Genomic DNA, 17,558 nt, shown 5'->3' with positions numbered 1-17,558 from the left:
AGACTCTTCTGGATATTTAATCCTGTATAAAATAAAGAGCTAGGAAGAAGGCAGAACAGCTATCATAGGAGAGTTATAAGCATCTACCACATGGTTGTGATTTTTCTCTTGGGCAAAGTAATACTGCACCAAAAATTCTGGGTTTCATTTATTAGCACAGGATTTGCTTCCACCTCCCCCAAGAGCAAGCATTGCTCCAGTGAGTGGTAATGCAGAGACAAGACAAATATTCTCCATCTGCACAAGGACTTTGGCTGTTTTATCTAACATTATATTATCTAAATGTTAGATAATGTACAGTATAGCATCCCTAAGCCATGTGTGAAGAAAAACTAGGTGCAAATTCATCCCACATCAAAATTTGAACACATTAAACTTATTTTCTACCAGGTTATTGGACTTTCAATACTGTGCTGTGGTTCAATTTCACGGTTTTCTTCTAGATAATATTTGGCTAAAAATATTAGATGGAATACAAAGAATTACAAACCTCATACTTGTTCATAAATTTGATGAACATATGGCTCAATAGTCCTAGCCATAGCCTAAAAACTTACTCACTGCCACAGTTTCCCTTAAAGTGTGGAATTCTGAAAAACTACATTCCCGGAGAAGTTGTGTGCCCATTCTAGCTACTGCATTTAATAACTTTAATTTGTTCTGCTACACTTTTACAGTTGATTTGTCTCATTGAGACAACAGAAAAGTTATTTACTCTTAGAAGAATACTTTCGTTTCTGCTCTGCACAAGAATGCAAGAGTGGAAATGTGATATTAGCCAAGGAGTACTCTTTCTCCTCAAAAATAGAAATAAAAAAATTGCTTTGTTAACCATCTAGCAAGCTCATTGGGGATACTTTCTTCTTCAAAGGCTCTCCATTTTCCTCTTTAAAAAAAAAAAAGAGGAAAAAAAAAAAGAGGAAAAAAAAAAAAAAGAAGAAACTTCTACAGTTTTCTCCCAGAATTATAAGTGAGAAAGCACCCAACAGCATTTTCTGTTGTTAAACTGCCTTTGTTTGATCTGAATAAAAAAAAAAGATTAGATAAAATCCAAAACTAGAGCTTTGATTGCTAAATCCCTCTTCCACCCTAACCTACACCACCCTTTCCTAAAAACACTGAAGTCCTACTGAGAAGATTTTTCTGTACATGAGATAACAGATGGGAGCCTGAGAACAAGTCTGAAGCAGTCTGATAATGCACCCCGCACAACAGAATATGAGCTGAGGGGTACAGAGAGAGGGCACTTTTCACAAAATGAGGTTAATAGTGTGCCCTGACAACTTTATCTGATAGATGATATCACATTCACATTTTTACCTGCAGCTAATGTAAAAAAAAAAAAAAATCAAAAAATTTCAAAAAATTTCAAAAAAAAATCTCAATTTACCAAATGTGTTTACCATATTTTTATCTCAGATATTTGTTGATACAGGTGATTTTGAACTCCATAGGTTAAAGGTTAATTTCATGTCACTGTATACAGAACGAAATGAATGGATTGAGTCTCAAATGTTTCAAGCCCAACTTACTTGTTCAAACCCATACCAGGTAAACCATGAGCTTCTGCAGATATGGCCATGCCCCAATTTGTGCCACATCTGTCATCAGAATTTTTGCATTTCCTGTGCCTGTAACCTGACAAGTTTATTGAATAAATGCATGATAAAAAGTACAATACTATCGAGTGTCTTAACATTAACCATCACATTTTCAGAAGGAAAGTTTTTTTGCCAAGCCATGTTGCATCTAAATTCATATAATCTATTTGCTTCCCTTATTCTTCTTAGTTTGTGCCACTATTAGATCAAACTAAATGGCAATTTCAAACAGTTTTTCATAAATGTCTTTGTTATTAGCAACTACTTGCCAGCGTGTTTGAATGGTCTGTAGTTTAGGCTGTTTGTGTACCATTTGCTTCAACTATTCATTTTTCAAATATCTGCTAGGTCCCACAGTATTATTTTTTCCTCTCCAAAAAGTATGGTTGAATTTTTAAAACCAGGGACTAGTAAATAATGGATTTTCACTGAAAATTTTCAGATGAATAAACATGAAATCTGAAATCTATGAAGTTTTCAAAATTAACTAAGATTTTTTCTGGATAGAGTAGACTAAATATGAGTAATGTAATTTCTGCCTTCTTGCTGCTTTTGTTCACAAAGATATCTCTGGGTTAGTTTGGTCCCACTTAGGCAATTCTGTCACATGAAAGAGACAAATATTTGAGCAGGAAATATGTCTGTTAGTAAGCCCAAGGAGTGAAGTTGTACCAGCTCAAATGTTTAACCACTTTGAAAGTCCGCAGACAGGAGCCAACTAAAGTAATGCAAGTTGCAATTGTTTCGGTACAATCACAGTAGGATGAATCACATGTTTATACTATTTACTGAGGAATGGAATCCCAGATATAAGAGAATTAGTAGTTGATATAAATATAATATTCTCAAAAAGGGGTATTCAGTGAACACTCTGAGGCTATTAGATATTCTCCCTCATCATTTAGTACAGATTCTTGTTCTATAGAACAAAAAGCCTTGAGTATTATGGTCTTAGGGAGAAATCCTTCTGTATATAGGATGACAAACACAGGATAATATATATTTTACAGCAGAGCACATAATTACTTCTTTTGTTTCTTCCCATCTTATCAAATTCATACCAAATTCATTCATGTCAGATCCATAAATAAAAGTTAAAGTATAATTTCCAAAACCAACCAGCAAGCAACACCTTAGTTAGAAAACACTGTAGTATCCTCATACTTGTGAAATACTTTTGTTTAGTTATCAGTTACAGTACTCAACATCACCATTATTAGTGCTTGATTCCACTATGTAGAATCATAAAACCAGGATAATTTTAACAGAGAAGAGGTCACTTGTTACAAGAAGTTGAAAATGTCTGTAATTCCCCATGATTGACCCTACAATGAAGCAAGGAAACAAACTTAACCCTGGAAATTTCTGACTATGGGGAGATGGCTGAAAACTTTCCTAACTCTGTCATGTGTATATTGTCACGTTAGATTTTGTTGAGTAATCAAAAGCAATTTAGCCCTTTCTATAATCTGTTTGAAAGCATTAAATTTACAGTGTCATTAAACAGACCAACATCTTTAGGAGCTATACAGAATAATCCACCAAGATTTCTAGCAACATTTGTTGGGTTTTATACAAAAATAATAATAATAATAATAAAACATTCCCATGTACAGGTAAGCCTGACTCCTTATGATGAGCAGAGAGAGGCTGAACAGTGCCTGATAGCTGCACAGCAACTAACAAGATACAAAAGAATTAGTAGCAAAGCCTCAGGACAGGAGAATAATTTAAGTCACTGCAATTTTGCTGCTGATGAAAATTGGCTTTCCCCAAACTGTGAGCAGAAGCCTTTTTTTTTTTTTTTTCTGGTATTGGCTATCAAAGTGTGAGAAATTCCTCAAATGAATAACAATATTAATTCAAAAAAGTCGTCCTATGCATGTAGGAGGAATTTCAGGCACTGGAGCTCTACAGGTGTCAGTAGGATGTCATGAGGATAAAAGAGAAATTCTAGCAAGAATTGGGGCTGGTGTTGACCTCCCTTTCCCAAAGACTGTCCCATTAAAAGTCATACTTTCATGGGTGAGAAAACAAAAGCAAGGTGATGGGACAGACTTCAGCAGAATTTCCTACCCTTGCCACAGTATGCTTTTTACTTTACTCACTCCTTGGAAACACAACAGCCCAACTCTTTTCCCCTATGGGGAACCCAAAGGAAAGAGAAAATTGTGGAGGAATCAGAATGTGTTATCAGACAGAGAAGTAATCAGTCTGTGGATGGAGAGGTGAAAAAGTAAATTTCACCTTAGCAACCTGAGATAAACCCATGAAAAATGTTGTGTGTTCCCCATCAGGGAGAAAATGACTATCAGATTAATATTGAATCAAGATGTTTTTATTCAGGTTCCCGGAGCAGGTGAACAATTTGCTAAGCGGCATGAATACATAAAATATTTCCTTCTTCTCTTTCTACTGTGGCCTACATATTCTAGCCATCACTGACATATCAACATGTCAAACAAGTTAGAAATAGGCATGCGAACCAATGGTGATTGAATTTTATTCTGGTATCTGAAAAGGGTACTCCAGTGAGGAGTTATGTTATCGCTGTTTAATTTGGTTTCCTAATCTGATTTTGGGATTGGTCAAAGAGGGGTGAAGACAAAAGATTTGTGATTAATATTTGACAGAAACTTTAGGAAGTGTTTTTCCAATTCACATTTTGAATTTTCTTTTCTTAGTTTGAGTTTTGACTGTTGGTCTTTGTTCTTGCCTTTTAATTTGCCTCACAGAGATCTGGCAGCTTGCTGAGAAATTCTCTTTCCCCTTCTTTGTGCTCAGTGTTAGCCTTATGCGCTAGGTTTCATTTCAGTCTGAACAACAGCTCAGAAGGTTATATAATTTCACTGCCACAGTACTTGTTACTGAGGCAAAGTTTCTTACCCTGTTGTGAGGTGGCACATCAGCTTCCCAACAAATGCTGGTTCCATGCAATATCCTGGTGATAACCAGGAGACAAATTCACACAGTCGTGCCAAAGCCCACACACAAGTTGTCAATCTGTAAATTTAAAAGACAGCTTTGTCATTGGCATGAGAAAATTTGTAATGTAAATTGCAGAAATTTCCTGAAATTTGGGCATTGATTTTCTTTGTTTATTTTCTTTCCTGACTTTTGGCTGTATTTCAGTATCACCCTCTAGCACTCATTATAGATTCACATCTGGATGTATTGTGCATACACTGCTTTTACAAAGTCTCTGTGCATTTTTGTTAACATTTTATTCATTCAAATTATCAGCAATTTTAAATCCCATTGTTCCATTATAATTATTCCTCTGCAATTTGTGTAGACAGTCTCTTGTATAGTTTAGCTGCAGTAGGTTTTCTTTTAAGTTGAACAAGAAAAAATACTTGGGTGGAATAAAAATAAGTGGCCAAACAAGGTACTGCACTACAGCAAAGCAAATATTGTTAATTAATATGTATTAACGTATTCTTAAAGTAGTTAACTAGTCTGATTTTAAAGACACTGAAAGACCAATTTTGACTGTGTATTATGACTCCCTGAGACAACTCATATATTTTTGGCCAGCAGTTTCCAAACCTAATCCAAGAACTGCAAAATCAAATTCAAACTAGGCTGTTAGTGAGCAATCAACATTAATATTTAAGGAAAGCTGAGAAACTATGGAAACTGTCGCACAAGAGCTAAAGTTAGAAATATCTCACTTCTATCTTTTCTACTTATATATGTATTTAAAGTTAAGATATCAACTGTAGACCCCAATTTAAGAAAGTATCTATTCAGAATGGCATTCGAGCCTCTGTATAGACAAATAATATATACAAATAATATATATATATATATTATATATATTATATATATATTGTAGATGTATTTGTATATACAAATAATGCTGATTTATGGATCATTCTTATTTTAAAGTACCTATTTGATCCTGGTTATGCAGGATTTCATTTAGGACTTCCCTACATCCTCATCAGACATGACAAATCACATATTTGCAATTCATTAGTATGATCCTGCACCCAAAGGAAAGTCTCTGTTCATATCTTTCCTTTGGGATAATATTTGAAGTTGTGATGTGTATTGTATGGTCTTGGCAATAACTTTCTCAAAGACACTAATTGATTGCCACTGGCAAGGAAAAGCCATGCTTCAAATGGATAAATATATAATAACAGCAGCTCATTGAAATGCTAGTGGATTTTCTATAACATCTAACCTGTGGCATTTTAAACAGACTGCATGGATTTCCCCAGCCCTTACACTGAGAGAGCCCTAGGACCAAAGCCTGCAGCTGTGCACATTTGCTTGTGTAGAAAGCCTCCAGGTCCGTATTTATAACCAAGATCTGTGTCAGGTTTGCTTCTCAGTACCAGAGAACACCTCATCTCTCCAGATTTATTTTTTTTCTGTCCCTGAACCACACTGGGAATAATTTATTGCTCCCCTCCCCAGCTAAGTCTTTGGTCCACAATAGGCTCCAGGATGGTGGCTATGTTCAATGGCAGCTGGAGGACCTGGACAAGGCCCACCAGTTCCCATGTCCTCATGCCAATTTAGGGTGGAGGCTGTTCTGGGTTATGTTGTACCTGGACTTTTCTCTGAGAATGAATGTTCAAAACAGGAGAGACAGAAAAACAGTCTGGAAATTCTAGTTAATTTTCTTTCTTTCACATTGCATAAGTCAAATTGAACAAGAAAACTATCCCAGAATTAGTAGCAAGTAGTAGCAGGAACATTACTGTAGGATGTTGGAAATAAGAAAAATTCTAGTTTTTACAGCATCTGACAGTCAGACTCTATTAACACACAATCATCTTGTTTGAAACAAGTGACTACAGTTTTATTGTTCATAGTGGGGCAAAGTTACCTGCTTGGTTCTTCATAAATCTGAGCAGTGACTTCATTTTCATCTTTAAAAGTACAGAAAGTCAGATTTAATGAGTACACACCACTGCAAATTCGTCATTATCTTACATCTTCGTAGCAAGAATCTCCCCCAGACTATAAATTAATGAAGAATGTAACATGCAGAAGCCAGGAAAAAGTGCATCACCTGTACTTAGTGTTCTGTTCATCTTTTTATCTGTTCATGTTATAGTGCACAAGCCAGTTGGTAAAGTAGTTTGAATTTTTTATATGCATGGGACAAGGAATGCTGTTATAAAGAAAAAAATATCTCTAGTTATCTTTAAAACCATTATATTGCCATGCATTCCTGAATTCACATTCTTTTCCTCTATTTAATGTAAATTTATAAGAATATTGATTTCAAATATCTACAAGCCTAATCTTAATAATAAGAGAGATTCATCTGTTTTCATAAGCAAATGTAAACAATAATAACACCATTAGTAATATACAAATAAATGGAAAACGAGGATTATTTGTTATCCCTTACAAAGTGTTTGCAGAAACGCTTGTGATGCATTGAAGACTGACAATTTGAATTTCCTTTCATAAGTCATTACAGATGATCTATCTAGGCTTCAAACAGAATTTTTCATTTATCCCTTGTCTATGAGAATGGGGAAATACAAGTAGACAAATATAACAATCTAGGAGAGTTTGGTGTTTTTCTGCATCATTGTAATGAGGCATTTTAACTGCCATAAGACTATGTATGGAGAGAGAGTCGAAGCTATATTATTTCCTATTACCACTGCATAAAGATGAAGAAGTCCCCTGTACTCATGATTATTCTATACATAATAAATGATGAGGCAGAGAATATTTAATTTCTTCCTCAGCCTGTCAAAAAAGGAAGACTGAATATTGGAATTCTTTTATGCAATCGTAACTTTCTGATTAATTTCCAGCAATATGGACACATTAAGGTTGGGTGTCACTCAGACCCAGCAGCCAATGAGGAAAGTGGCTTGGGGAAAATTTTACAGATGAAATTGCTTTGAAGTGTGGCTACAGTAACACTAGAAAGAGCCTTATGCTTTCCTCTGTAGTCTGGCACCAACCTTTCCCTCTCTATAGGCTCCTGAATGCCATCCCTAGCATAACACCAAGGCTGAAAGAGCCCATCCTTGCCTGTCTTTTAAGCCCATCTCAAGTTCCCAGAGTTTCCAATCACATCCAAGATTGTGACACTGTTCTTCATGGCACCTAACCCACAGCTCCTGCACATCTATCACACAGTCCACTATCATTTGTCTGCTCTATCCATGCTGTGGTATCCTACCACCAAAATAAAAGATACCACCTTTTATTTTGGTAACACTACTATCTGAGTTAAGCACCTTTTAACTCGAGTGGATGGAAACCTTGTCTAGATTGTTGAGACAATCGGCTTTACTTATTGCTCTGCCAGTGCACCTGCATCTCCTCTCACACAGGGGCAGATTTTGGAACAAAAGCCCAAACATAATGAAAACTGCATTAAGGCAAGCCCTTTGAAATATCCCTGCTTCCATCACCTGTGTTTTCCAGCCTGGTTTCTGCAGCCTACTTATACATGATAATGGAGAGAGCTGGTATTCTTGCTTGAGCACAAGTTGGGAGCTGAGGAAGCAAGGAAGAGCCTTGGTGTGATGTGAGACCCTGGGCACATAGGCTGTACTAAACTGTATTCGCAAACATGAGATTACTTTCTATCAAATTTGTCTTGGGATTTCCTCCTCCTGTTTGAGAGAACTTGACATTCCCTGCAAGGTCTGGGTATTCTGTAAATTTCCTGGCAGTCTTACCAGATAGACCTTTCTCATTTTGCCAAGAGCAGCCCAAACACAAGATATGGTGGAAGAGGAAGGACTTTGCTGGAGTACCTTCTGCCAACAGTTCATCCATAGATTGGCTTTTCTTAATGAGTCTGCTGTCCATCCGGAATTGTGCTCATACTTAACCTCACAACACTAGTAACAGATGCTGTAGCACATATAGAAACCTCATCTTGCATAATGCCTGACTGATTTACGAGACCTTAAACCAAAGCTTTTTAAATGCTCTTGAGAGGACAGCCAAGCATTGGCACAGGCTGACGAGGGAAGTTGTGGAGTCCTCATCCCTGGAGGTATTTAAGAGATGTATGGACATGGCACTAAGGGACATGGTTTATTGACAGGACTCGATAGTTTAGGTTGACTGTTGGACCTCATGATCTTTTCCAACCTAAATAACACAGACGGAAATTCCAGAGATAATTTTCTCCTTTATATTCTCACATACTCCCTTTCTGGAATGGTGTTCAAAAGAGGCAATTCCTGCATACTCATCACCAACAAGTCAAAGTGAGCTTACCACAAGCAGCTTGGCCGCAGCTGACTGATGCTCTTGTATTCCTTCTGTTGGTTCCAGTGAGGTTTTTGTGCTTTGCAGGAGGATAGAGCAGAAGTGCAGATGTACACTTCCAAAACATTCACAGTTAAAAGCCTTTTATAAAAGTTTTGATTTTATTTTTTTGTTTGTTTTGTTTTGTTTTAGAAAGGAATGTTTGATTGAGCATCGATTACAGGAACCTGGTGTCCTCTGTAATTTGGGTTTCAAAGTTTTATAGAAGTAGCTGCTTTACATAAATTTGAAAAAAAAATAACCTGTAGGAAGTCAAGTCTGATGATATATTATTTGATATTTTTGATTGGTCTGTGGTTTCACTTGGGATCTTCACATTAATTAACCTCAAAGTCCTGTTTTCCTGAGCAGCCTTATTAGAAAATCAAAGTAATCAATGCTCATATAAAATGATTTAGGAAGAACTGGAGAGGCTGGAAGTTATTTTATAAATTACCAGGTGTTCTTCCTTTTCTCATCATCTGTAATTTCTTTTAAGCATTTTATTTCTTTATTTTTTTACTCCAAAGAAACATACTCTCCTGTGATTTTTCTTTCAGCCTTCTTCTCAAAGGAGAGCCATGCAATTTGCTTGGCTCATTCCTACAGCTACTCCCTGAAATCTTCCTGCTTTTCTGTGTACACATTCCTTCCTGTATTTTGCCATTTGCTTTTCTGTAGACATACTTCTTTCAGCCCAGGCTTCCAACAGTGCTGTCTTCCTCTGGCTGAAATATCTGCCAAGTACTAATGCAAAGGAAGAGACCTAAGTGAGATTGTTGGGGCTCAAAAAGAGCAGCTACTGCAGATCAACTTTGCTGCTAATAGCACTTAGCACAGAAGACGACGGAAAGGATCCAGCTAACACTTCAGTGTTTTTGCTGAGTGTGAAGTGTGCTGTATAACTTCTGCAGCCTGATTGCAGAATAAAAACATTGTGAGCTGCTATACTGGGACTGTGTGCTCAAACTTCTGAAGAGCTCTACTGTTTGTCTTGAAACTATTGAGTAATGATTAATTGCTGTGCCAGAATAACAGAGAAACCTTATAATCTATTATCTAGTAGAACAAGAAGTGATGATGGGAAGATTTCTAACTATGCTTTTTTCGCCTATTATTATGAATATGGTAGAATTGTCAATAGTGATGAAGTGATGAGAGAGAGCAGAAGTTTTTTCTAAACATACTTAGCTGTAGATTGGAGAAATATAGGTAAAGAATTCATCTCCTTTGATGGTAGAAATACCTTTCAAATATTATATTAAGCCAAAACAATAAATGCTTAATCAGTAGATAGAAGCAATGTGCATTTAGGAGCTTAAAAATGCTTAAGAACTTTAGGATGTGCATTTAGGAGCTTAAAAAATGCTAAGTCATTTAAGTTGAATTAAAATAGACTTCAGAAATCTGAAAGATTATATTGTTCTGAAATTTAAGTTAACTGAATGATCCAGTCAGTTCCAGGTTTGTCAATCTGACACCTATCTGAATCAGATAGAGAAAATCATCATAATAAAATATAAATAAAAATGAAAGAGTAGAACAAACACAAACCTCCAGAAAATAGATCTCGCCAGTCCAGCTTGGAGTTAACTGAGCCTTTAGCAGGTCATCAGCTTGCTTAGACGGGACAGGGATGCTAGTTTCATGATGAGAGCTGGGAGTACAAATGCAATAGAGCTAAAAAAAAATAAATAGTTATTTATCCTAGGAACGAAACTTCTGGATTTGCTTATATTTTTAAAATTTCTCTGGCATATGAAACCAGAAGAAGATTGCCTTTTGTGCAGATACATGCTCTTCAAAGAGAGGAATAACGCAGCAAGTTAGGAACAGCGGAACAAACTCCTTTCTTTCAGCTGAGATTGGTTTCTTTCTTTATTTTACATTCATACTGATACTTCAGGCAGTGTGCCTGCAGGATAAACTGTCAAACCTCTGTTCTATCCTCTAGCAAATCTCAGCCTGTTACTTTTACAGTTGCATTAAGAATCTTGTAGAGAACTACCTTTAAGATGATCAAGCGTGGAGTGTGCTCTTGCTATATGAATGGCCTGGACAACAACAATCTTATTTGGAGCCTGTAGTTGGACTCAGTGATCCTTGTGAGTTCCTTCCAACTCAGGATATTCTGTGATTCTGTGAAACTGACATAATATCCCTAGAACAGTGTAATGCATTTTAATAGGTAGAAAAAGATGTCCTGATCAGTAGAACAGGAACGGTTTCAGTTGTAAAGTCAGAAGGAAATAGTATGGCCACATTTGAACAACAGAGTATAGGACCTCAGAGGCATCCTGAAATGAACCCACACTTTATGTCTGATACTCAGTTGGTAAAAAGGGGTATTGCAGTCTTGCAGTGTTTAAACTGAGAAGCAGAGGTTGGAGCTTATGTATCTACTTTACAGTTTGAGGCAACTGCTACTGAAACACCCCCAGTTCAAGAAAGATGTTGATAAGGTAGGAAAGTTTTGGAGAAGAATAAAAGAATGAATTTAGACATAGGAAGCATGGTTTATGGAAATATATGAGTACTAGATTTGTGAAGCTGATCAAAGACAAGACAAAGAAGGAATTGATCATACTCTATAATATATGTTTGAGGGACCAGAGCTCTTCAGCTTAGTCTGCAGATCAAAAACCTAATGGTTCATATACAACTTCACTCAAAGATAAAATACATTAATGAGCACAAAGGGTAAGCTTGTTGGAAATTTCAATGTTATTTTTATCAACAGAGTATTTCTTTTTAAATGTTAAAGCATGATGGAATAGTACTTGGGGTTACTTCTGCATGGTAGGAGTACTCCTCTTACAAGCAGAAAATACAACCGGTGTCAGTTTGTGGAGACAGAGGTCACAGGTTTTCTGCAAAGACTGTCTCCATTACAACTCTTATGTCTCCATTTCTTTCACATGGGATCTGTGTCCAAAGAAATAAGGTGTCATGGATCCATGATGGCAGAGATTATTTCTACTTCTATAGGCAACCCTGGATGACCGTAACTGCAAGGAAGTCTGCATAGAATTACTTAGTCTGAAACCTACTGCAGGCAATGAGTCTTCAGTTCAGACCCCTGTGAAATAAGATAGCCATAATCAGAAGAAAAATACATAAGTGTGTATTAATAGAATTAATTCTAAGCTGTTCTCATTCCTAGCATATCTAAACTGACAATTTTTAGGAGCGTTCAGGTGTGTGTGTGTGTTTTTTTTTTTTTTTAATTAATTCGGATAAACATACTTCAGCATTTTCAGTTTTCTTTGGGAGTCTCAAATTGTATTGTTCTTGATGCAGATGGATAAAACAAACAAGTGTAAAGTTTTATCTGCATACTGTCAAAACACATTTGAAAGCATAACCTCAAAGATTTTAGTGAGATAAAACAGTACCACAATTTATTAACAGGAATATTTTATGTAAGAAAGGCAAAGAGGAGGAAAGAATAACCTTTTCTTATAAACTTAAACTCTTATTCTGTTTTGAGGAGAGGGCTGGGAGAGTTTTATATTAGTAAAAGGTAAGCAGAGATGTTACTTCAAGTACCCTGTCATGTATATAACCTAACCTCACCTTTGAATTAATGTGCAGCAACTTTTTGTGCAGCAATATTTCCTAACTAATGTGCACCAATATTTCCAGTTCCTTTCAAAGGCTTTACAGTCATACTAGTTTTCAAAGTGCTAATATTCTAAACAACTACAGTCACATCCTAACTGATAATACAAAGAGGAATATATGCAAGTATCTGAAACATTGCCCATGCTTCAACTAATCATGTGAATATCGCAGGTACACATTATTCTGCTCAGGGAAACAGAAAATTTCATTGCTAATTGTTCATAAAAGGTTTACTTAACTGGAATTTACATTTCTTTAAGTGACACTTCCAGACAGAGGATGTCTAAGCTCTCATTAAAGCACACTTATTAACAATTATTTAGTACGTATCAATTAATTTGTCAAAGAATTTATTTCCCTTCATCCTATCCTTTTTGCATAACAGCTTGTCTGCATAAAGTTGTTTTTTGTTTTCTGTTCCAAAAAGTGGTTCTAAGGAGATACATAAATAAATTATATATATATATATTAAACAAACAAACAAACAAACAAAAACGGAGAATATTCACTAACACTGAGCCAACCCTGTTAATACCAGACTGAATAGAGAAAATCTGGTATAAAGTTGACTACCTGATTTTAGACTCTGTGTGTCTTCATCTTAAAATACCTGAAACACAGCCATACTTCTCACTGTGCATACATTCCTACTGCAATAAGCACTTGTGCAGCAAACATAAATCAGGGGAAAATGACATATTCTTATGCATTTTATATTGTACCATAATGAGCAAAGCTAAAGAGGGGGAAGGAGGTGAAGAGAAATCCACGAGATCAATGGCATTAAGAACTACTGCAAACCAATTTCACAACAAGAAGGCAGACCTTCCTTGACCACAAAGGATCTTTATATTTTTAACTTGTTCCAGTGAATCTACATGGGGAAAGGTGCAGGGCAGCTGCACCTTGGTGTGGGTTTTCCCCACTGCCACGCAGAGCAGAAATCCCCCATGCCTTCCTCACCAGCACAACTGATTTAACATAGCACAGGTTAATGTCAACATTCAATGAAGACTGGAATGTGCTAATTGTTTTCCATAAGGAGAATCTTATCTGAAAGAGGAGGGTTGGGGAGGAAGCTGGCTTCTTGTAAAACAAGATCAACTTATACTAAGAAAAAAAGGGATAATCGCTGCCAGTCATGAAAGGACTTAAGGTTATCAGCTCACCAAGCCTGTACACAGGGATGCTGAAAGAGTGTGATCAGGCAGGGTTGGAGCAGTGCAGGACATAGTGGCTGCTCACAGGTAGGAGATAGTTTGTATAATATCTATACAAAGAACCCAAACCTGTCTATCCCATATAACCTCTGTCCTGCTCCATCCTCCTCCCTGCACTGGATGGCGATGTGGGGAAGGTGGCTGGCACAGCAGTGACCTCACTCCTTGCTCCCAAGTGGCATCATCTTGTAGGAGAAGGCAGTATTGTTCAGTTCCTCTGACAGACTTTTTATTCCCCATGTCTTTCTGGACCTTCCAGAGAAGATCAACTCCTATATTATTAACGCAAAGAATACAGCCTGAGAACTGCAAAATTTGGTACAAGTACAGGCAAAATTTGGTTAGGATGACTGGGAATGTGACAAACCTTGTGTAAATTGCTATAAAATTACCATTTAGTGTGATGCAAGCTAGGCTTTGTCTCTCCTTTTCTCTTTTCCCACTTATTTTTTTAACAGTTGCTAATTACCTAAGTGAGGGAATACAAAGTACTGATTTGTGTTTTTCAGTCTGCCAACATAATAAATGTTCACAGGGTTTTATTTTTAAACTTTAACAATAGAAAAACAGATGGCGTGTGTTATTCTGTGGTGTCCTGTGCACTATCAGTATTCTCAAAGTGGTGTGTACACTAACCTTAACAAAATCGCACAGGGAGGGGAGAGGGAATATCGTGGCAGCTGTGTTGGTATTTTCATTAACAACATAGTGGCCATTTCTGCATGCATAGCACCAGGGAATCATACAAAGGCTCATGGGACTGCGTAGGTTGGAAGGGACACCTAAGGTCACCACATCCATCCAGCAGAGCCTGTTACAGCAAGTTGCTCAGGGCCTTGTGCAATCAAGTCTTGAATATATCCAAGGATGGAGATCCCACAGACTCTCTGGATCACCCATTCCAGTGTTTGACCACCCTCATAGTGATATTTTTTCCTAATACCTTATGGTAATTTCTGTCATTAAAGCCTCTGTCTGTTCCCTCTTATCCTAGCACTGTGCACCTCCAAGAGCAGTCTGGCTCTCTGTCTTCTCTACAGCCACACATTACATAGTTACAGACAGCAACACCTCCTCTGAGGCTGAAAAAAAAAAAAGAAAAAAAAATTGTCTCAGCCTCTCCTTGTATGCCATTTCTTCTAGCTCACCCAAACATCTCGGTGGACATCCACAGCACCTCACACATCCTCCAAGGCTAAAATCTTCAGTGTAAACTCTGCTTCAGAGATCATGCAATTCCCCTGCCCAACTGATCCAGACCCCAACCACATCCCCCATAGGCAGGCAGGATATAACGTTGAACTATAACAAACATGACCAGCATCATGAATACTGTTTTTTCTCAATGTTTACCCTCACATGCATTTTGGGCCACCTTTGGGGAGCCAGTAACTCTTAGAAACCAGAAACTTCATCTTGTTCAGAAGAAAAATGTGAGACAGACAGCACAACTAGGGGAAAATATCTGCTCTGTTCAAGTTTCTTATCCTTCCCAGGAAGTGTTTAGACTGTCTTCTGACAGTCTTCCTCTCAACCTACTCTCCTGCTTTTCTGTATTTTCCAACTCCTCATCCTTTCTGGATTGGATTATTTCCATCATTTTCCTATTTGTCAATAGTTTGTATTTGTTTAAAGTGGCTTAAAACTTAAAAGCATAAAGTTAGTAGTTTATTCCTGTTGGATATCAATGAAACAGTGACAGTTCTTGATGTGTGGTGGCTCTGTCTATATGGGAGTTCTGCTACTGCACTGAGATATAACTCTTGTTGTGTGGGACTAGTTAACCCTTTATGCTTTGAGCAGAAGACAACATTAGCTCCATCAAATAGGAGTCCATCTAATGGGCTTAAAAATTTTAGCTGTCTTCCTTATGGCTGTATCTTGAGTGCAGGGAAATGGGTACTTATGAGTACTGTGAAGTGATTACTGCAGTAGCCCACATGAAACAGAATTCCAGCCTGACCAAGGGATTTCTTTCTTTCTATCCACAGATCATTTTCCATACAAATGTGATGTGGGCTTGGCCATAACCAACTACAGGCATGCTCTGTCTCTTGGAAAGCGCAGAACAAGTTGTTCCAGTTTAAAATTAGGTATAAATTTATTTAAGTACGAGGGTAAAAATGTTAAATTATGGGGAAATATGATCTATACTTCGGGTCTTCTTTTTGTTTACTTGCCCATCACTGAACAGCTATGGTTTGCTTTTGATATAAGTGCTGTCTCATGTCAGTACATCGATGGTCTTAAATGATTAGGCTTACTGGGATTTTGTACAAAATATTTAAGGATAGAGGTGGATATGCAGCATATCAGTACTCTAGTGATTTCCATGTAAAAAAAAGAGATCGCCTGTAAAGCTACATTAATTTTCATTCAAAATCCACTTTAGTAAAAGTATGTAGTTTGAATTCTTTTAACTCATGAGTACAAATAATCCATCCTCATATTCTTACATGGCATCTCTGTCACCTCTTTCCTGTTTGTATTCTATAATAGCTTTTGTATTCTCTCTTGCTTCTCCCTAGCAATTTGTTTCATTTATCCTTAAGTGCATCCAAATATTTGATCACAAAATTCAAACAGTAGCTCTGCCAATTAGAGGGAAACAACTTTGATGTGCCTGATTACAGATGAAACAAAAATAAATATGGGTACTTACAAGAAAGAATTTCAAGCAGAAAGACAAACAGTCAAGATAACAATCTTATGGTTGTGAAGTCATGACAAATGCAAAGGCAAACTGAAATAAATAAATAAATATACTACAATGGAACAAGATTGATAGGCAGAAAAAAAAAAAAAAAACACTTTGAAAGTAATTAATATTTAATTCAGGAAAGTTCTTCTTAAACAATATTTACATAGGAGGCTGAAGTATAATACCAAATAGCAAAATTGTCAGTGACAAGGAACATCTGGCAACATATGCTCAGTGTGTGTCAAAATAAATGAGCTGGAAAGTAGGATTTGGAAAGAAAGATTTCAGTTGATAACAAAATCAAAAAAAAAATTGATGGATAATGTTGAACAGATTTTTTTTTCCTATTCTATGAATTCCTTTGATAAAGTCTCAAGATAAAGAAATAATATATATACATATTTCTAGAATATTAAAAAAAATAGACCCAGAATAATTTCATATCCTCAGTGTGCTACATACAGGACTTAATCCCAAACCTTTTTATGTTTTAGTCTCTCTCTCCATGAATTTTAATGGTGATGGGATTCCTAATGTCCCCTGTTTAGGATTCCTTCTCTGGGGCGCATGTTATCAGGTGTGTAGGGAGCTTTTTCTGTTTTCTTCCTAATACTTATAGCACAGGTGGCATCACAGTAACAAAACACAGGAACTGCTACACTGCCCTTGCTTTGCTTTTGTTCCCTTTTCACTAGAGCTAATATGCAATATATAGTGAATACAAGGAAAGAAAGAGAGCTTAAAAGTTGATGTGTGAAATAAGAGATTTATGTATAAATGAGCAGGAAAAGTGGGGACTCTTTAATCCATGGAGGGGAGGGATGGCAAAAAAGCAAAACGAGCAAGGAAAGAATGGAGCATCAGGGTAAAAGGCAGACCATGGATTTTTATCCTATTCCCAACACAACCCATTAATACTCACTGGATAAATACATTGTATATAGTGTGTTGACACATCTTGACAAGAGTCAGAAATGCTCATCTTCATTTGTAACAATAAATAAATTGTCCAAGTGTTCATTTAATGCCAAGCTGAATTCATCTGATCTTGGAAACTAACAGTTCTGGACCCAATTTTTGGACTGGAGATCTCCCAGATGCCATAAACACAGGCCATGAATTGTGGCTGAACGCTTAGCAAACACTAAACCATGGAAATCG

The sequence above is a fragment of the Cygnus atratus genome, chromosome 2, assembly GCF_013377495.2.
Source record: "Cygnus atratus isolate AKBS03 ecotype Queensland, Australia chromosome 2, CAtr_DNAZoo_HiC_assembly, whole genome shotgun sequence".
Lineage (NCBI taxonomy): Eukaryota > Metazoa > Chordata > Aves > Anseriformes > Anatidae > Cygnus > Cygnus atratus.
The sequence above is the reverse complement of the archived record's forward strand: the minus strand, read 5'-3'. Positions refer to the sequence as shown.